This window comes from Mustela putorius, unplaced genomic scaffold, assembly GCF_011764305.1.
Source record: "Mustela putorius furo isolate JIRA1106 unplaced genomic scaffold, ASM1176430v1.1 tig00000095_pilon_pilon_pilon, whole genome shotgun sequence".
Lineage (NCBI taxonomy): Eukaryota > Metazoa > Chordata > Mammalia > Carnivora > Mustelidae > Mustela > Mustela putorius.
Window position 1 is genome coordinate 22,274,831 of NW_025421280.1, and position 21,385 is coordinate 22,296,215.

Sequence of the window (21,385 nt, forward strand, 5' to 3'; positions counted from 1 at the left end):
CATGATCTCAGGGTCATTAAATGAAGCTCCACATCAGACTCTGCACTCAGTGCCAAGTCTGCTTGTCCACCCCCTCCTTTCTGTTTTCTCCGCCCCCGCTTTCTCAAATAAATCCTTAAAAAAAAAAAAAAAAAAAAAAAAAAAGGAATGCGGGGCATGGTCCACCTCCTCTCTCAGGACCTCAATTCTTCCCTGGCAGAGCAGGGATATTCATCAACAGTTGTGAGGCAAAGTCAGCACATGAGCTCTGTAAACTTGACAGCCTATGTAACCTTAACCCCACCACTTACTTCACACCCCAGCACTCTGCCCACTAGCATTCCAGGGTCCAAGCACCAAACTCCCAGACTGCATGATTCAAAACACACGTCCCACTAAGCCTCCGAGCCCTCCAAGTTTATAAAGGGGAAATGGAGGTATTTTAAAAGCATTTCCTCCAGAAACACTATGAACACAAAATACACACAAAAAAAGGGCTTTGTTTATTTGTTTTAAAAGTGACTTGGGTTATAATGGAAGAAAATGTCACACTGGGGCCTGAAATTACTACATTGGGCTATGTTTGCTTAAGATTAAAAATAGTTTCATCTTCCCTTCCCAGAAGCCCTCCCTCCCAAAAGAAAAAACCCTGACTAGACCATCACCAAGATCAGAAGTACCAGAGCAAATCTCAAGATCTACACAAGCTTAACCCAGTGTTTGTCAGCATCACATTCCCCACTAACAATTCCCAACCACAACTTGGAAGACACACAGCACGCCTCACAATGATGCCATCGGCTGTCTGGTCCTTACCTTCGGGTTTAATGCAATAAAAGTAATTCATATGGGGGCACTGGGGTGGCTCAGTTAGTTAAGCATCCAACTCTTGGTTTTGGCTTAGGTCATGCTCTCATGGATAGCAGGATGGAGCCCTATAATAAGCTCCGCACTTGGAGGGGAGGGGGTCCTGCCTGGGGATTCTCTCCCTCTGTCCCTCCCCTCTAAAAAAAACAAGTAATTCATATGGAGGTAAAACAAATTCCAGTAATACAACAGAGCACAAGTGAAAAGCAGGCTTCTTTCCCAGGCCCTCAGATGAGCAGGCTGGGTTTCTTCAGTAGCTGTCTGCAAAAGGCATATTTAATGTGTCTCTAAATCCATAAACAAGTACATTTCTCTTTAATTCATTCTTTTTTTTTTAAAGTAGGTTCCATGCTGGACTTTTTTTTTTTTTTTTTAAGCTCTCCACAAATGAGACATTTACTGTGTCTCTAAATCCATAAACAAGCACATCTCTCTTGAATTCATTCACTTTTTTTTTTTAAAGATTTTATTTATTTATTTGACAGAGAGAGATCACAAGTAGGCAGAGAGGCAGGAAGAGAGAGGAAGGGAAGCAGTCTCTCTACTGAGCAGAGAGCCTGATGTGGGGCTCGATCTCAGGACCCTGAGATCATGACCTGAGCTGAAGGCAGAGGCTTTAACCCACTGAGCCACCCAGGTGCCCCATTCACTTTTTTTTTTTTTTTTTAAAGTAGGCTCCCTGCAAGCCCAACGAGGGGCTTGAACCCAAGAGCCTGAGATCAACACCTGAGCTGAAATCGAGTCAGATGTTTGACTGAATCAACCTCTCTTTAATTCTTTTTTTTTTTAAGATTTTTTTATTTGAGAGAGATAGAGCACAAGTGCATGAGCATGACTGGGGGAAGGGAGTGGGAGAGGCAGTGGGAGAAGCAGACTCCCCACTGAGTAGGGAGCCTAACCCAAGCCTTGATCCCAGGACCCTGAAATCATTCCCTGAGCCAAAGGCAGAGGCCCAAACAAATGAGCCACTCAGGCACCCCTCTTTAATTCATTCTTTTTTAAATAAGATTTTATGTATTTACTTGTCAGAGAGAGAGAGTAAAGCAGGGGGTGTGGCAGGCAGAGGGAAAAGCAGGCTCCCTGCTGAGCAAAGAGCCCAATGCGGGACTCAATCCCAGGACCCTGAGATCATGACCAGAGCTGAAGGCAGAGGCTAGCTAACCAGCTGAGCCACCTAGGCGACCCTCTTTAATTCATTCCTAAAGCCCAAATGAAATCACGTATTTCATAATTATTGCTTTTTAAATTTTACTAGAACTGGGAGACGTCAGCCCCAGTGGCTGGACCCACCTCCTGACTGACCCTTGCTGCTTGTAACACATCTAAGTGTCTATAAACTGCCTGTTTTGCTCTCAAGGATGCTCTCACTTTTTTTTTTTTAAGATTTTATTTATTTATTTGACAGACAGAGATCACAAGTAGGCAGAGAGGTAGGTAGAGAGAGAGAGAGAAAAAGAGAGGAGAAGCAGGCTCCCCGCTGAGCAGAGAGCCCCATGCAGGACTCGATCCCAGAATCCTGAGATCATGACCTGAGCCGAAGGCAGCAGCTTTAACCCACTGAGCCACCCAGGCACCCCAATGCTCTCACTTTTATACTTGCTTTCTTCTGGGAGGAAATCAGAGCACAAAATCCTAGATGTGGATTTGTTAGGCCCAAGGTTATATATATTAGAATTGATAGATATTGCCAAAAATGCCTTCAATTTACATTCCTGCCTGAAGAGATGAGTGACTTTTCCCTTACTTTCACTAGAAGTGAGTTATTGGCAAACTCCTTCATTAACAGCATAAGAAAAGGTGGGTGGGACAGGCTGAAACAGAGAGCAGCCCCTCTCGTATTGCCGGACTATGGGCCATGACGGGCGGCAGGTATCATAAGTGCAGACTGGGAGTAGTGGTACTTTGTGGTCAGGCAGCATGACAGTATGGGAGGGTGAGCATCCTGATGACTAATGAATCAAAACATGGTGCTATGTTTTTCTAGTCAGACTCGACTACCTCAGAGGAAAATTGCTATGGAGAATTTATGGGTGAGTGACTCCAAATAATAAGGTATTTGTAGTGTTCTTTGCTCCCATTGTTTCTTCCCTGGACCAGCCCTCTGAACCAGGCCACCTTCTGGGCCCACCCCAGAACAACTCCAGTGCTGAACACAAGGACTGGGGAGGGAAGCTAGAGACTATTATGGGCCCCCAAGTCTAATCTTCATCCTGTGATTTCACTGTTCTGAAAAACATTAACCTTTCCTACCTCTTTGTGTCTAAATCTAAGTTTGATGCCTGTTGTCCTTCAACCAAGGAGTAGGGCCTGACAGGAATGCTGGAGCCCATCCGTCCTGTAGGTGGCACCCTCCACTCTTGGGGCCCTGGGGGAAGAACCATCTATCCCAAGCCAGGGCAGCCATCGGGACAGGCTGTCGGGCACCCAAGCACAGAAGTACTCCCCAGCCCACACTCAACTTTCTCTAAGATCGGCCTAACTTATACACATGAACAATCAACCCAACAGAAAGTGGTGCTCACAACAGAGAATGACATTCCAAAGTCCTAACGTGACCTTCCCAACTCTCTATCATGCTAGTTCCTGGTTCGAAGGCTGCCTGGAAAGACCACGGGACCTAGGCAACTTCACCACGATGAGGAGTAACAGGAACTAGGAGGCATACCTTGCCGTGAGGACCATGATACAAACCGTGGACAACACCAGGACCAGAGAGAAGGAGCATGAAGCCCTTCAGCAGATGTTACATTATCTTCTAGAGCCATACACCAAACCACTGAGGGATGAAATGACAGGTGTCTGAAACATGGTTCAAAATTATGTGGGGTGGGATAGTGGTTGAAAGTGTGAGTAGAGATTCACTGTTCCAGTGTTTGAGTGTACTTGAAATTCTCCAAGTAGTAAAAAGTTCAAAAATAAAATAGAGGGGCGCCTGGGTGGCTCAGGCGTTAAGTGTCTACCTTCAATTCACGTCATGATCCCAGGGTCCTGGGATCGAGCCCCGCATCAGGCTCCCTGCTCAGCGGGAAGCCTGCTTCTCCATCTCCCATTCCCCTTGCTTCTGTTCCCTCTCTCACTGTGTCTCTCTCTGTCAAATAAGTAAATAAAAATCCTTGTATTTTTACAAGAGGCATATATACAAAATTCTTCCCAGTAATTAAAGTATCAAATATATCCAGCAATTCATTCTTAGGTATACACCAACAGAAGACATGGACAAGAATATTTGTATCTGTATTATTTGTGATATCAAAAACTGGACACAGCCCAAATGTCTACCAACAAGAAGAGCAGTAAATTGTGATATATTCATATGAAATACTATACAACACTCTTTTGTGTTGTATATTATTCTGTTGTACAGAACCACACAAATGTCAGAGACCTAATGTTCAGCAAGAAAAAAGCAGACAAATGAGAGTACACACACACACACACACACACACACTCTATCACTCCACTTACAGGAAGGTCAGGAGCAGCAAAACTAAGCCCAAGGACAGAGGTCAGAAGAGCGCTTACTTATGGTGAGATGCTGACTGGGGAAAGGCATGATGGAACCTTCTGGAAATGTTCTCTATCTTGATCTGAGTGGTATATACATATGTAAAAGTGTGCTTAGCTATACATTTATGATTTATGTATTTTGCTACATGTCTAAATTATGCTTCAATTTTTTACAAAACGGTGACATCAAAAACAAAAACAAAAAACTCCAAAGTGTCCTTGGGTTCCATGGTGTAGTGGTTAGCACATCTGCCTTACACAAAAAACTCCAAAGCTACTAGTTACCAAGAGATTTGGTCAAACAGCTTTATCTATAAAAGAACATACTTTCAAAGCCTGAAGAATGAGAAAACTCAGCTCTGGCCCAGGATAAATTGGCCAGGGCCTACTACTTGCTGACCCCCTGAGGTAAAAGCAGGGCTGCTCTCTAAGTACTTTCACTGCTACCTGATCACGGACACCTGAGACACCAGAGCAGCCAACACTAGGAAACAGCTTTCACTCCTGCTTTTCCACACTAACCAAGCAGCCATAGTTGTGTCTCACAAAAATCTGAGTAATACAATTTCTTCTTAAGATTTATTTATTTATTTATTTGAGAGAGAGAGAAAGATAGTGCGAGTGCAAGGTAGAGGGGCAGAGGGAGAGAAAGTCTTAAGCAGACTCCTTGCTGAGCATGGAGCCCCACACAGGGCTGGATCCCACGACCACCGCCTGAGCTGAAACCAAGAGTTGGATGCTCAACAGCCTGTGCCACCCGGACGTCCCCTGAGTAATTCAATTTTTAAATGAAATGGTAAAGATCTCTCAGACAGGAGATTCGGCACTCCCCTCACCGCCATGCTGGATGCCTGACACCCACTCCTCTGGGCAGCTCCTGAGCATTGCTAAGCAGCTTCTAGAAGCAGCCCTTCCTCCCCTTCCTCCAGCACAGCCCACACTTCCCTGACTCTGGAATTCCTTACATTCTCCTCCCTAAAGGACAGCCCTCAGAAAACTTGGATTCAAACCAAGAAAACCTCCTTAGGTCTACCTCCTTAGGCCTAAGCAACCTTAGTGGACAGACACAATGCATGCAAAAATCTGAATTTACTTGGCTTCGAAATTACTTCTGTATAAAATAAAAGAAATTTGGAATGTGTGAAGTAATAAACAAACACCACAGACGTATGTTAAGCGTCTCAGCACCAGGGGGAGGTCAGATAAATCCTGGTACAGTACATGATACCTCTCCTTGGGGGCAGTTCCCGCTGGTAGGGCAGTGGGCTCAGCATATAGTACATACGAAGGTTTAGCCTAGTCACCAGCACAGTCCTTTACCTCCAGATCCTCACAGCAATACTGGGTCAGGCAGCAGCTGTCTGAAGTAAGCACAGAGTTGCCCTCACATCAGACACATGCTTGGGCTGCCCATCAAATTCTGGGATAAGCTGGGTGGGGCCCACAAACAAGAAAGCCAGGGCCAGCTGACAAGTTCCCAGGCCTGAAGCCTGGGCCTCTTCTCACACTGAAACCACCCCTGGCCCTCCACATGCCCACATCCTCAGCCACCTGCCGGCACAGCGCAGCACTGGCAGCTGACACACTTCCCTATACTGAAAGGCAGGTTTCTGTCCCCAGAGCTTGAGACTAGTAGGTGAGGCCATGACCAGGGCCCACATGAGCCTTCCACTGCTCACCCACCACAACGGCCTAATGGCACTGATGAGAGGAAAGACTGGATTGTGGCCATTCTCTAAGCTCTACCCATTTCTCCGTTTCCTTACCATTTTAAGTGGGTGACCAAAACATGCCCTACAACGAGAAGAAAATCCTGGGAAACAGCTTCCAGACACAGAGAGAATTTGTAAAACACAACACTCATAGGACAAAGTACGAGGCAACCATTTAAATCATCAAGACCAACATCTTCAGTTTACAGATGAGTAAAATGAGGCTTCCACAGTCCCTGAGATGGTGAGCAAACAAACAGGAGGAGAATCCCTCTCCTAAGCCTCAAATCTTTTTCCCATCAGAACACCACAGAAACACAGGGAGAAAGGAAGGGAGGAAAGCTGAAGAAAGGAGACAAGAGGGACAGATAAGGAAAGGCAGAAGCACCATGAGTTAGTGGGGAGGGCCTGCAAAGTGGGTGGTGCTGTGAGCCCCTCCCGGTGAATTAGGCCAGAGGAGATACCCCGGCTCTTCCTCTTGCAACACCCTGTCACACCAGTCCCAGAGAGACTGGTTTGGCGAGGACTGCAGAGCCACTGAGAGGCTGGGCTGGGCTGGGCCTGGCCTCTCCTCATGGAAGCGGTGCTCTGGGTACCAGCTGTGAGCAGCGTATAACAAGAGGAAAGCTGCCCTCCGGAGGAAAGATGCAGACCACCCCAGCTGTGCCAGAGGGTCCGAACCTGAGGTGGATCATGCCTTTGGATCCAGCCACCCATTCACAGGAAGTATGAAAAAGATCGTGCCCACCTGCACCCTAAGACACCATCAGCTACACCTGGACTGTGGGAAGACTCCCACATGGTGTCTAAGGGTCCAGGGGCTTGAGCAGGTAATTGCAAGGAAAGGGACAGAGGGAGTATCTATAGATCAAAGAGACTTAAAAGATATATGAAGTTTTGGTTTTGTTTTGTTTTTTTAAAGAAGATGGTTATTTGGGCTCCCACTTTTTTTTTTTTTTAAGATTTTTTATTTATTCATTTGACAGAGAGAGATCACAAGTAGGGAGAGAGGCAGGCAGAGAGAGAGGAAGGGAAGCAGGCTCCCTGCTGAGCAGAGAGCCCAACTCGGGGCTCGACCCCAGGACCCTGAGATCATGACCTGAGCCGAAGGCAGAGGTTTTAATCCACTGAGCCACCCAGGCGCCCCAAGATATATGAAGTTTTAAAAATGGACAAAATTAAACTACAATGTCTAAGGATACACATTTGGGAGGCAAAACCAAAAAGAAACAAAAGGAAATGGATACAAAGGTACGTTGGGGGTCACTTTTGGAAGGAAGGAGAGAAGGGGCTGTAGCAGGGATGGGACCCACCAAGGGCACTCTAGTGGGGCCAGCAAAGTTTTATTTCTTGACCTTGTAATTCACTAAGCTATACTTTTGGGGGGGGGGTCCTTGTTTTCTCTATTTTTGTTTTATTTTATTTTTAAAATTTTTATTTATTTATTTGAGAGAGAGAGACAGCACGAGAGGGAACACAAGCAGGAGGAGTGGGAAAGGGAGAAGCAGCCTATCCGCTGAGCAGGAAGCCCAATGTGGAGCTCGATCCCAGCACCCTGGGATCATGACCTGAGCCAAAGGCAGATGCCTAACAACTGAGCCACCCAGGCACCCCTTTGTTTTATTTTATACTAGCACAGTTTAAAAACTTTTTAAAAATTTAAAAAATATATACAAAGACCCAATTATTATGTCGCACACCTAAAATTAATATGTTACATGCCAATTTTTTCTCTATTAAAAATAAAGGATTGATTTTTTTTCCCCTACACACACACACACACACACACACACACACACATATTTTTGGGGGCACCTGGCTGGCTCAGTTGATAGAACATGCAACTCTTGATCTCAGGGTGGTAAATTCAAGCCCCTTATTGTGTGTGGAGCCTGCTTTAAAATATAAAAGAAAATAATAACAAGATGAGGTAAACATAAAACCAAACCAACCCTGGAAGAGCCTGAAGACTATGTAAAGCAGCACTTGCAGAAAGAGAACCCTGCCAGGAAGGGTGAACACAGAGGGCCGCGCCACGGGAAACTAGGCGCATACCTCTACATCTGGGGTTTGGCATTAGGAACCCCCAATCCATTCCCTTGGTCCCACACTCTCCAACAGCTGTTAGGTATTAAGCTGACATTGCAGCCACCTGTGTGGCTCCTTGAGCCATCTCTCAACTGGTTCCCAGGAACAAAGTAAAGGTGTGCTGCTTATTTTTAAGTGGGTGACCAAAACGTGTCCCCTCCAGGCATTATTCCTTCCACTGCATATTTTCCTGCTCCCACAGCCTGAAGGGCTTTAACGTGCTTCCCTGCTAAAGCACACCAGCACAGCCTTTCAGATTCCACAGTTCAACTCTGGCCTAGCCCAACCTCACCGCTTCAGTTTCTGTTCAGAAGCTATCTCTATTTACACCACCATGAATCCATCATTTCAAGGCTGGCCAAAGTCTCTGCACACATCTTACATCCTTACTGCTAGCTGGCTTGACCCCACAGTGGTTTCTAGTCCCCAGCTCTCCCTGTCCCCTGTGCCTCCTACGTCCTCCAGCTGACTTGGGGATTAACCAGAACAAACCTAACAAAGTTCCTCCTCACTGTTATCTTCTTCCTCCCCTCCCCTCTCTTCTGCAGCTTCCTCAATTATCCCCCAAATACCTCACACATCCTTATCCAAATCACCACCAAACCAAGAGGGCTCCCAGAGGTCACTTTAACCACTCTCTGAAACACCATTTTGCAGGCCCCACCAGGATCACCTGAGGCACAGCGTCGGGGCCAGGAACTAGTTCAACAGGTCACAGACACATCTGTGTGTGCCCAAATGTCAGCCTAGTTTTGAAAATAATCTAGAACTGCAGAAATGGCTAATCTCTGCGTTGGACACCTGAAACAAATGTACCACTATGTGTCAACTATACTTCAATAAAAATCTCCTCCTCCTCCTCATCATCATCATCCAGAACTGCCTCCCAGGCTCTCCAGGGTCCTCTCCCTGATCCCTCATACTGCCCTCTGAAACAGGCCTAGCCTCCCACTCCCCCTTATGATGAATCAAAGGCACACGAACTGCCTATGGTCACTTCCCAGGAATGGTACCCTTAGCCTCTCCAAACACACTTTCTTCGGAAAAATACCAATGGAGAGGAAATAATCTTTACTTCTCTTCCTTCTTTTGCCTGGTTGGAGCAGGGCCCATACCGGTCTCACCCACCACTAGATCCAACCCTGAAGCCTTGCACAGTGCCCAGAGCAAGACAGGGACTAAAAGAACACCTGCTGAATGAAGGAACAAATTGCTGAAGGCCAGCACCAACAGGACCTGCCCACTGCGTGCCGGCAGACAGTCCTGTCCACAGTCCGTAGGCTAGCCTGTCTTGTAAGACTGCTTAATAGTCCGTATTTAATCTTACACACTCCTAGATCAAATTCCTTGTCTTTAACTTTTTCCAATAATAAGCACACATTCATAAGGTGTGCTAATGCACACAAAGCACAGTAAGGACCTGACACGAAATAGACACTTTAAAACAGACATACAAAATACAAATAAGCCAGTCACCCATCATTTCATGAGTGTAATATTTCTGTGCTTCAGACAATCTACATAAGCAAAACTAGCTAAGGAACGTGGGTGTCAACTCTGTACACCACTGGGTGTTCGGGCTGCTCCACCTCAGATGCAGATCTGAAATAAAACTCCAAGGTCAATAATCCCCTGACAATTAACAGGAAATGGACTTGCTTCCACATTGGGGTTCCTTCCCCTCTACTGATCAGCTCCTATACTGTGGCCTCCTCTGGACCGCACGGGTTCTGCACAGTCTGGGACAACTCCCAGACTGGGAGCAGCCCTATACACTCTGCTTCCCCTCTGGCCTCTTAGAGGATTTAGAGTGAGCATTTACAGCTTTATTTTCAACTCCCCTCTAGTGGTATCGGGTCATTTTCTTATCTGATAACAACCAACAGCTCTACCCTCATCTGCCTCTAACACAAAGGTCAGAAACCAAACGCCTCTACTATCTGGAAATCACCTGGAGACTTCCCCAGTGGAACCCAGAGGCAGCCCCCACCCAGCACAAAATCGTAAAACACAATGCCCATGTCACCTGGGGGCTGGAAACCAATTTTTGCCTTTAGGACAATTAATCCCTGCTTCGAAGCTGGGTACTGCTGCCTGTACCCTCATCACACTCCAAATATTTGTGCTCAAGGAAGCCGAAAACAGTTCTGATTTCCAGGGAGGATGCTGATTTTACAGAGTAAGGTTCAGACATTCCATTCTCAGTTCTTCCTAGGAACCAAAAAAAGGGGGAAATTCTTGTTCTAAAGAATTCCAACCCTATAGCCCTGGTGAATTACATGTTCCAGGTAAAGCATCTCCTCCTGCCAACATATGACCAGGGGCACCCACTTGCTCCAGGTCTCTTACAGTGCATGCTAGCTGCAAAGTCAGTTTTAGAAGTTACCCAGTCAGGAGGTCAAATGATCACGTGGGGAAAAAATCAGTACAGGTCTGGTCCTTTGAAAACCTAGGACTTTTACTCTAAGGCATGCCCTGTTGATAACTACAAAAGGTATCAACACTACACAGAAAAAGAAAAAGCACTTCCGGTCACTCAACTCATATGGCAACCTTGCTAGTCTATGCTCCTCCTACTTCGCTAGTGAGATTCAAGAAAACAAACTGGACACCAACAATCTCCAAAGACATTCCTTAAAAATCTAAACAGTGCTGGGGCGCCCAGCTGGCTCAGCTGTTGGAGCTTGTGATTCTTGATCTCAGGGCCATGAGTCTCCACAGTAGGCATAGAGATTACTTTTAAAAAGTCGGGGGAGGGGTGCCTGGGTGGCTCAGTGGGTTAAGCCTCTGCCTTTGGCTCAGGTCATGATCTCAGAGTCCTGGGATCGAGCCCCCGCATTGGGTTCTCTGCTCAGCAGGGAGCCTGCTTCCCCCTCTCTCTCTGCCTGCCTCTCTGCCTACTTGTGATTTCTGTCAAATAAATAAATAAAATCTTAAAAAAAAATCTAAACAATGGTAGTTAGTTAATAGAGAGACCTTGGTCCTCAGACTATTTCAGTTCTCTGCTCATCTTGACAGGGACCAATGCCTCCAAGGACCCCTGCCCCAAAAAGACACCACAGCTCCTCCCAAAGCTCAACAGTAAGTGAGCAGTCAAGGCAGAGCTGTTTTCATGGAGGTACCCCTGGGCTTGTGTCTATGTTTGTTTCTATCAAACACCTGCTACATATAAAATCACCTATCACGGTATTTGGGTGTCTCGTCAGTTACACATTTGCCAGCTCAGGTCAAAATCTTGGAGTCCTAGGATGGAGCCCTGAAACCCAGCTCCGCTCTCAGCGGAGAGTCTGCTTCTCCCTTCCCCTCTGCCCCTCCCCCTGCTCGTGCTCCCCTACATGATCGCACTCTCAAGTAAGTAAGATGTTTTTTTTCAAATAACTAAGATCTTAAAAAAAAAAAATCACCTATTACATATGTAATTATAAAACACAATAATAAAAAACACCCCTAAACCCCTAATTCACCCTAAGAAACATACCAGCTTTTAAGTATTAGATTCGTAGTTTACACCAGAAAGGAAGAGGACAAATATAATATCAACAAGCAGCAATTATGGAGTGGTGTAGAATACATGACCAGCCGGCCAATCTTGATTTCCTTCTTTCTTTTTTTTTAATTAATTAATTATTTATTTTAAAGATTTTATTTATTTATTTGACAGAGAGAGATCACAAGTAGGCAGAGAGGCAGGCAGAGAGAGACAGGAGAAAGCAGGCTCCCTGCCAAGCAGAGAGCCCGATGCAGGACTCGATCCCAGGACCCTGAGATCAGGACCTGAGCCGAAGGCAGAGGCTTTAACCCACTGAGCCACCCAGGCGCCCCCTTTCTTTTTTTTTTTAAAGCTTTATTTATTTAAGTGATCTCTATATCCAACATAGGGCTTGAACCCAAGACCAAGAGTCAGATGCTCTGCTGACTGAGCCAGCCAGGTGCCTTCTTAACAGTCTATGGGGAAGATATTCTATCCCAATTTTACTGAGGAAGAGAGGTCAAAGGCCTTTCTTAAGGCCACATTAGGATACAAGGGTCCCAGGGGACTCAGTACATCTGGTAGCTTCCTTCTCAGACCCACATTTCTACTGCCGAGGATACTCCGTGTTTTCACCGTTAAAACTCATCATCATGCTTGTGCCAAAACTCTTGCTGGTGTTGCCAAAATGCAATGACCCTCAGTGAGGAGACCTCACATCTCTGGAAGTCATGACCCAGAACACTAAGTATGACCGGGCACTGTCTGAAAGAAGTCCTCCTTCAAAACTCAATGCCACCGTTCGCAGTGGGAGCTCAGCCTGGCAAGTACATTTTATTCCTTTATTTGATAAAAACAAAATGCCACTCCCAATCCTAAAACAGAGAGAAGAAATGTATCATTCCGCTCCAGCAGAAGGATAAAATAAGCTAGATTTCCCCCCCCCTAATAAAAAGAAAAAAAGAAAAAGGTAGGAGGAAGGCAAACACCCAGGGTAGGGCTAGTGCCAGCTGTTCCTTTCATAAGACACTTCCACAGAAGACAAAGAAATCATACATATTGAAGCATCAGGGGAAGAATGCATTTTTTACTCAGATAATCAACAATTTACAGGACCATTCCAAAGTCTCCCTAATCTGGGTTTTAGAGGAACACATTTCTCAGCAGCTATCCACGCAATCATACAGACTTCATGTAGAAAAGCCCTCAGCAGACTTCAAGAGGGTCTGCTCAGGCCTTCTGCCTCTTCCTGCCTCACCAGCTCACTGATTTACTCCTCACAGAACCTCCTAAAGCACAACAGCTGACCACACATCTGTCTTCCTGTCTGACGCTAACACCCCTGAGAAAGGCAGCTCTGTCTGTCTACTCACCAAAACTGTAAGTACCACAGACTTCTTTTTTCCAGGGGCACGCTGGCCTGGGGTCAAGAGAACTGCCTGCTCGGTCAGGAAGGCCGTGTGATAGCAGCAGAGTACCCATATCCAGATGGAATTTTTTTTTCTTGAAAAGCTAAGTCCCTCTGGCTTCCCCTATCTAGAGAATCACATTCTGGCATCTTCAACGAGTTCTACGGTTGATTAAGGCTAAAAACAATTTTTTCCAGCTTTACTGAGATATAATTGAAGGCCAAAATAAAATCTTTTCAATTTATAAAAAATAATTTCATTCACAAATAGATTAATCCTCTGTTTCCCAGAGGATTCCAAACATAAGGGGCCTGGAGGGAGCGCCCAGCCTCCTATGACCAGGCACTAAGCCACCCTTGGGAGCAGCAGGCCTGTTTCTCCAAATATGGCCTTAAATCTGCTGCAAGAGTAAGCTCAGGCCTGCAAAGGGGTCCGCAAGAATGTTTATTAAGACGTGACAAAAAGGGGGCGCCTGGGTGGCTCAGTGGGTTAAGCTGCTGCCTTCGGCTCAGGTCATGATCTCAGAGTCCTGGGATCGAGTCCCGCATTGGGCTCTCTGCTCAGCGGAGAGCCTGCTTCCCTCTCTCTCTCTCTGCCTGCCTCTCCATCTACTTGTGATTTCTCTCTGTCAAATAAATAAATAAAATCTTAAAAAAAAAAAAAAAAAAACAAAGACGTGACAAAAGGGATGCCTGGGTGGCTCAGTTGGGTAAGCAGCTGCCTTCGGCTCAGGTCATGATCCCAGCGTCCTGGGATCGAGTCCCACATGGGGCTCCTTGCTCAGCAGGGAGCCTGCCTCTCCCTCTGCCTCTGCCTGCCATTCTGTCTGCCTGTGCTCGCTCTCTCCCCACCTCTCTCTCTGATAAATAAATAAAACCTTAAAAAAAAAAAGACGTGACAAAAGAGGGCAGACCTAGGGGCAAACAAAGCACAAGGACCATCCCTCAGAACAGTCCTGAAAGGCAGGGCCACATGGAAGGGACTGTCTGGCGGGCCCTCACCACCCAGTAACCACAGCACACAGGGTAGAGGCCACAGCAGACCTGACACAGCCGTGGAGGGCTGTGCCTGCAGGCACGGACCACAATGGGCCCTATTCTCCCTGGAAGCTCATGGCAGGAGGGGAGAGGGGAGGCGAGGACATTCCTTCACCCCCTCACACAGAGTAAAAGGGCACAGGGAGCCCAGGGCACCAGAGGCCAGCATAAGAAGAAAGCATGAGCAGCCATTTTCCTTCCCAGCTTTCTGAATCAAACAGAAACCCCTCCTACAAACAACCAGAAAGAGAGACCCGAAGTGCCATCTGATTAAGGTGGCCTTCAATGGGGCTTACACAAGAGTCCCCTTTCTGGTCAGCAGTGCCCAACCAGAAGGGAAAATAACTCAGAGCTTTGAAGGGACAAGGGACCCCACAGGACCTGTCAGCTCAGGGCTGGCACTTCAAGCAGAAGGATCGACTTTCTTCCTGGCACCAGGGAATCCAGCCACTTTTTAAAGTACTTAAAAACTGGAAAAAGCACATCTTCAGACTGGCAAACACAGTATTTTAAGTCTATACCGTTGACCCTTCTGACAAAATATTGTGATCTTCTCCAGGTAAGCAGAAGCAACAGCTGGTAGCACAAATCCAGAAGAGAGAGGGAGACAGGAATCCTACTGTTATCTATTTGTGACTTTAATGAATTCTATTTTTAGATCTTTAATAAAGAGCTTCTCTTCTAGTCTCCTCCCACCAAATTTCTCTACTCGGGCAACTCAATCTACCCAACACTGCTCAGTCTAAAAATACTAAGACACTTCTTCAGGCATGCTTAACATAACAGGTAGAGCAAAGCTCTCTACACTTCCTCATTTTCCACGAGACTCAGAATCCACCCCTGCTCAAGGGCTACTCATCAGACTGATCTCCGTTATTAAAAAAAATCCAGTGAGCAAGACTCCCGGAGGCCAGGGTAGATCGGAGGCAAAGACAACCTACCAGCCCAAACGGGATTTTTACAGTGAGGAGAAATGCACATTTTATGGAGGTATTCCATAATACAACAAAGGCCCAGAAAATGGATAATGTCCCAGGTTCTGATTAATAGCGAAATTAAAAGGAAATGCTATTGGAATTCCATTACTGACACTATAATTTTTCCTGGCAAAAACTGGCTAGATAATCAACCCAGTCCCGGAGAACAACTGAGCTATGTAAGAGAGGTGTTTAGGACAACCAAGGCAAAACTGGGACGGCCTTGGGAATCTTAAGTAATCCCGCATCTACCACTAGCATGTTTAGGGGGGAAATGCTCCCAGCACAGAGAAAGGTGAAATAGAAATGACTGGATCATTTGCCAAAACAAACATCTTTCCAAGTACACTAATCAGTTTCAATACACAGAAACCAACTATAAGAAAGAAGTCTGGGGGCAGCTGGATGGCTGTCAGTAAGCATGCGACTCTTGATCTCAGGTCGTGGGTTCAAGCCCCATGTTGGGTGCAGAGCTTATAAAAAATAATAAATTAAATAAAATTATAAAGAAAGAACGCTATATGAACTGCTTCTTATTTATAGATTTCCTTACTCCATATACAGAAATTCAATACCTGTAGAAATGAAGAGCAAGTGCCAAACAGGGGACCAAGCTGGGCACTGGCCACTACTTCCCTGAATAGGACACATCCTTCCAAGTGTCTCACTTGTCCTTGAGCTCTCCTTAACTGGCACCCTCTCCCATACTTAGGGCATCCAAGGGCTGTGAATGCCTTAGAAGAACGAATCCCACAATGATAGAGAACATGGAGTCTGAGCCTCTGCATGGCTATAGAGACAGCAAAGCTATGCAAGTCAAAGAAAAGGGACTAGAGAAAACACACACCATACTTAAAAATAAACGCCAATACAAACCTGCCTCACTTGACATTATAGGTGTGCTCCTGCAAGACCCTAAGTCACGTCTCACTCTTTTCAAAAACTTTGTATTTAATATGGTGATAAGAGAGATTATAAAAACAAAACAAGGGGCACCTGGGTGGCTCAGTGGGTTAAAGCCTCTGCCTTCCGCTCAGGTCATGATCCCAGGGTCCTGGGATTGAGCCCCATGCCAGGCTCCTCTGCTCAGTAGGGAGCCTGCTCCCCCCCACCACCCTCTCTGCCTACTTGTGAGCTCTCTTGTCAAATAAATAAATAAAATCTTTTAAAAAAATTAAAACTGATGTACCATCAGATTAGTGAAAAATTAAAAAAAAAAAAAAAACCTAAAGCCCAAAGATGTTAATAGCAACATTACCTATTACAATCAAAGTAAGAAACAATAATCTAAGAACTAGGGACAGGTTAACCATTAGAAATGTCACATCTCTAGAAAACAGCTCATGCGATAATGCTAGGAGAAAAGCAGGATGAAAATGAAATCTATCCTCTAACCTAAACTCAGTAAAAGGGCTGCCCAAGGTCTACTGGAGGATGGCCGGGTCTCAGAGGATAATGACTATTCCTAGGGAGAACTAGGGATTAAGGGGATGGGTGGAAGAAAGCTTTCCCCTATATAATCCTTTTGAACTTTCTGAGTTCTTACCATGTGTTGGTATTTCCTATTTTTTTTTAATATTTTATTTATTTATTTATTTGACAGAGAGAGAGAGAGAGATCACCAGTAGGCAGAGAGGCAGGCAGAGAGAGATGGAGCAGAGAGCCCAATGCAGAGCTCGATCCCAGGACCCTGATATCACAACCTGAGCTGAAGGCAGAGGCCTAACCCAGGTGCCCCGGTATTTCCTATTTAAAGAAAGACTGGGGCACCCAGCTGGCTTAGTCGGAAGAGCATGGGACTCTTGATCTTGGGGTTGTGAGTTCAAGCCCTACATGGGGTACAGAGATTACTTAAACAAATAAAACTTTAAAAAAAGACTAAAATTGGGAGACAAAGGATTTTTCTTGTCTACTTTTTATTTTCCAAATTTCTTTAAAGATTTATTTATTTATTTCAGAGAGAGCGAGCGGGGAGGACCAGAAGGGAAGGGAGAGAGACCAGCAGACTCCATGCCATGCTCGGAGCCCAAAGCAGGGCTCAATCTCAAGACACTGAGATCATGACCTGAGCCAAAACCAAGAATTTAACCAAGTGAGCCACCAAGGCACCTCTCCAAATTTCTTATTTTAAATATATGCATTACTTTTTTTTTAATTTAATTTTATCTATTTATTTGACAGAGAGAGATCACAAGCAGGCAGAGAGAAGGGGGAAGCAGGCTCCCCACTGAGCAAAGAGCCCGATTTGGGGCTCGATCCCAGAACCCTAAGATCATGACTAGAACCAAAGGCATAGGCTTAACCCACTGAGCCACCCAGGTGTCCCAAATATATGCATTACTTGAAGCAGCTTTTTCCCCACTCAAGTGTTTTAAAATTCCATAATCATTTTAACAAGTATGGAAGTATCCATCATTTTTCTTTTGCAGAAATCTCTGAAATTTTTAAGTACCTTACCTCACCTTCTAGTGCTAGACTGCTTTAAAAGCCTTATCTTCCTGAAGAGCAGAGGCCCTGCAGGAAAAGAAGGATCCAACATTGGTGAATGCCCACAACCAAAATAGAATTACACCAAAGGAAGTGGAGAATGCCACTCAGTCTCCTGTTCACCCCACCAATCAGTCACCCTTCTTTGTCAAAGACTGACAAAGGAAACTAAATGTTTTCTGTAGAATTAATCCAGGATCAAAAATTATAAACAATTTCAAAGATAAAAAATAATTCTAATAGGGGCACCTTGCTGGCTCAGTCAGTAGAGCATGAGACTTTTGATCTCAGGGTCATGAGTTCGAGCCCTCTTGGGCACAGAGATTACTTAATAAAAAATATTAATTAAAAAAAAAAAAAAAACAGGGGCGCCTGGGTGGCTCAGTGGGTTAAAGCCTCTGCTCAGGTCATGATCCCAGAGTCCTGCGATTGAGCCCCATGTCGGGCTCTCTGCTCAGCAGGGAACCTTCTTCCCCCACCTCTCTCTGCCTACCTCTCTGCCTACTTGTGATCTCTCTCTCTGTCAAATAAGTCTTTTAAAAAATTTTTAAAAAATTAAAAAACAACTCTGCAGTGCCTGGGGCGCTTAGTAGGTTAAGCGCCTACCTTCAGCTCCTGTCATGACCCCAGGGTGCTGGGATCCAGCTCTGCATCAGGCTCCCTGCTCAAAGGGGAGCCCTCTCCTGCTCCCCCTGCTTGTGCTTGCTCTCTCACTCTCTGTCAAATAAATAAATAAAATCTTTTAATATATAAATGAATAAAAATTTTAAAATTCCAATATCTAAAACTTAAGACAGTGATATTTTAACCTCAATGCTATTAAATGCACACCATGATGTGTAGCACAAAGACATTCAGTCATAAAAGTGATTTTTTTGTATTCAGCTGATTGTTCCCACTAGAAGACTATTTTTAGGGGTGCCTGGGTGGCTCAGTGGGTTAAGCCTCTGCCTTTGGCTCAGATCATGACCCCAGGGTCCTGGGATCGAGCCCCGAATCAGGCTCTCTGCTCAGCAGGGAGCCTGCTTCCTCCTCCCTCTGCCTGCCTGCCTCTCTGCCTACCTGTGATCTCTCTCTGTCAAATAAATAAATAAACTCTAAAAAAAAAGAAGAAGAAGAAGAAGATTACTTTTAAAATAGTTTAAAAAATTTTTTTTAAATAAATAAAATGTAAGTATAAATTGGGGTGCCTGCCTGGCTTAGTCAATAGAGCAGGTGGCTCCTGATCTCAGGGTTGTAATTTCAAACCCCAGGTTGGCTGTAGAGATTGCTTAAGTAAATAAACTTATTTAAAAAAAAAAAAAATTTTTTTTTAAATAAAAGTACAAATTAAGCAAGCATACCGCTGAAGTTTCATTCAGATTTACTTCACTCCCACAGAGAACTCAGAACAGGTTCACCAACATAAATACCTTCAGTTTATGATACTGCTCCACGGCGTCCCATCGTCCATCTCCCTACCCTGGACCCAGTGCAAAGCTAAGAAAATGCTTAGCAATCAAACCCAAGAAATAGGAAAATAGGAAACCCTATTCATTAAAGCTAAATTAAGCCCTCTGGCTGGTGTAATTTTGTAAACTACTCTAAAATCCTATTTATAGAAATTGCTATCTGAGCAGTATTACTGACTAATGATCAGAGTGAAACAGGACATCAAAAGGCAAAGCAGGTTATGTGACTCATAGGAAGACTGCTTTCAAGTAGTACCCAAAGGCATGGACACAGAAAAACCTACTGGGAAATGACCAGATTAATCACATTTATATTCAAAACCACCATTACCTTACTCCAGGCCTGGAGTGTCCATACAGGAAAAGCAGAAAAAGATGGGGGCTGAAGAACCAACAGCACAGTAACACTAGCAAAGACACGAAACACTCTTTAATGGGGGAGGAGGAAGAAAACTTATTCCAGAAAATGATGGAGAAATCCTTGACCAATACACAAGACACACTGAAGAACACATTACCTGAATTTATTCTCACTTTGAGTACCCTTGAGGTTAAATACTCTCTAGTCCCCATGTGGACCCCTTCAATGTTCAAACCAGCATTTACTTCTCTGATACTCTGGAAGCCTCCAGCCCCCAAAGAGTCACACTCCACAGTGGCTCCAATCTAAACAACACACCCAGAGAACCTGGATATTGAATCAAACTTTTCATCACTGACTTCCTGTATAGGCTAGAAAAAAAAACCTCATAAGGCAGGGTGCCTGGGTGGTTCAGTCCTTTGAGCGTCCAACATTTTGGTTTCCACTTTCGGTTTTAGGTCATGATCTATGGGTCTTAAGATTCTCTTCTCCACCCTCCTACCTCTGCCCCTCCCCCTCTGCTGTTCACACAGTATCACTTGCTCTCTCAAATAAATCAATCTTTGGGGGGGGAGCTCACAAGGCCTCACTCTTATTCTTGCCCATCCACTAAATGGATCTAGCACCACTTGCCATTCCACTAGGCTAGTTGTACACCCCTTATCAAGAAGAGTATGACCAAAATAAAAACTCAAAAAGGCAAGCGAGGTAAAGCAGGTCCAACTTCACACTATCATGGTCCACCTTTAGTATTCTGCATGGGTCAAGTCGGCAAACTAATGACAATTCTTTCAATGAATCCACTTGAAAGCCACACCATCCTTGCTATGATTCTGAGTCTCCCAAACTGCAGACATTTTATATATACATATGTGTGTGTGTATGCGCACATATGCACGCACACACTTAAACACAATTTTTTTTTTAAACAGGCTCCATGCCCAGCATGGAGCTCAACATGGGTCTTGAACTCACCACCCTGAGATCAAGACCTGAGCTGAAGTCAAGAGTCAGACACTTCAGAATATAAAATCAAGGGCACCTGGGTGGCTCAGCCTCTGTCTTTGGCTCAGGTCATGATCTCAGGGTCAGGGATCGAGCCCCACATCGGGCTTTCTGCTCAGCAGGGAGCCTGCCTCCCCCTCTATCTCTGCCTGCTGCTCTGCCTATGATCTCTCTCTCTCTGTGTCACATAAATAAATAAAAGCTTAAAAAAAAAAAAGGAATATAAAAATCAATGCACAGAAATCAATTGCATTTCTATATACCAACAGCAAGACAGAAGAAAGAGAAACTAAGGAGTTTACAAATGCACCCAAAACCATAAGATACCCAGGAATAAACCTAACCAAAGAGGCAAAAAATCTGTACTCAGAAAACTATGAAGTACTCATGAAAGAAACAGAGAGACACAAAGAAATGGAAAAATGTTCCATGCTCATGGATTAGAAGAACAAATATTGTGAAAATGTCTATGCTACCTAAAGCAATCTACACATTTAATGCAATCCCCATCAAAATACCATCCATTTTTTTCAAGGAAATGGAACAAATAGTCCTAAAATTTATATGGAACCAGAGAAGACCCCAAATAGCCAGAGGAATGTTGAAAAAGAAAGCCAAAGTTGGTGGCATCACAATTCCAGACTTCAAGCTCTATTACAAAGCTGTAATCATCAAGACAGTATGGTATTGGCACAAAAACAGACAACTAGATCAATGGAACAGGATAGAGAGTCCAGAAATAGACCCTCAACTCTATGGTCAATTAATCTTCGACAAAGCAGGAAAGAATGTCCAATGGAAAAAAGATAGTCTCTTCAACAAATGGTTTTGGAGAAATTGGATTGCTGCATCCAGAAGAATGAAACTGGACCATTTCCTTATACCACACACAAAAATAAGACTCAAAATGGATGAAAAACCTCAATGTGAGCCAGGAATCCATCAAAATCCTTGAGGAGAACACAGGCAGCAACCTCTTAGACCTCAGCCACAGCAACTTTTTCTTAGACACATCACCAAAGGCAAGGGAAGCAAG

General features: G+C 44.8%; 1 protein-coding gene across 4 annotated transcripts in view; it reads right to left on the reverse strand.

Annotated features, from left to right (window-relative positions):
• The window catches only part of DAG1 (dystroglycan 1), a 69,788-nt gene that overhangs the window by 41,870 nt on the left and 6,533 nt on the right, over positions 1 to 21,385 (reverse strand). Inside the window, exon 1 of one of the 4 annotated variants that reach the window (XM_045079889.1) lies at positions 17,503 to 17,523. The exons of the other annotated variants lie outside the window; for them this stretch is intronic. The gene's annotated coding sequence lies outside the window, so the exon portion shown is untranslated. Of the gene's footprint in view, positions 1 to 17,502; positions 17,524 to 21,385 lie in introns of those variants that run through there. 4 annotated transcript variants of the gene reach the window in all.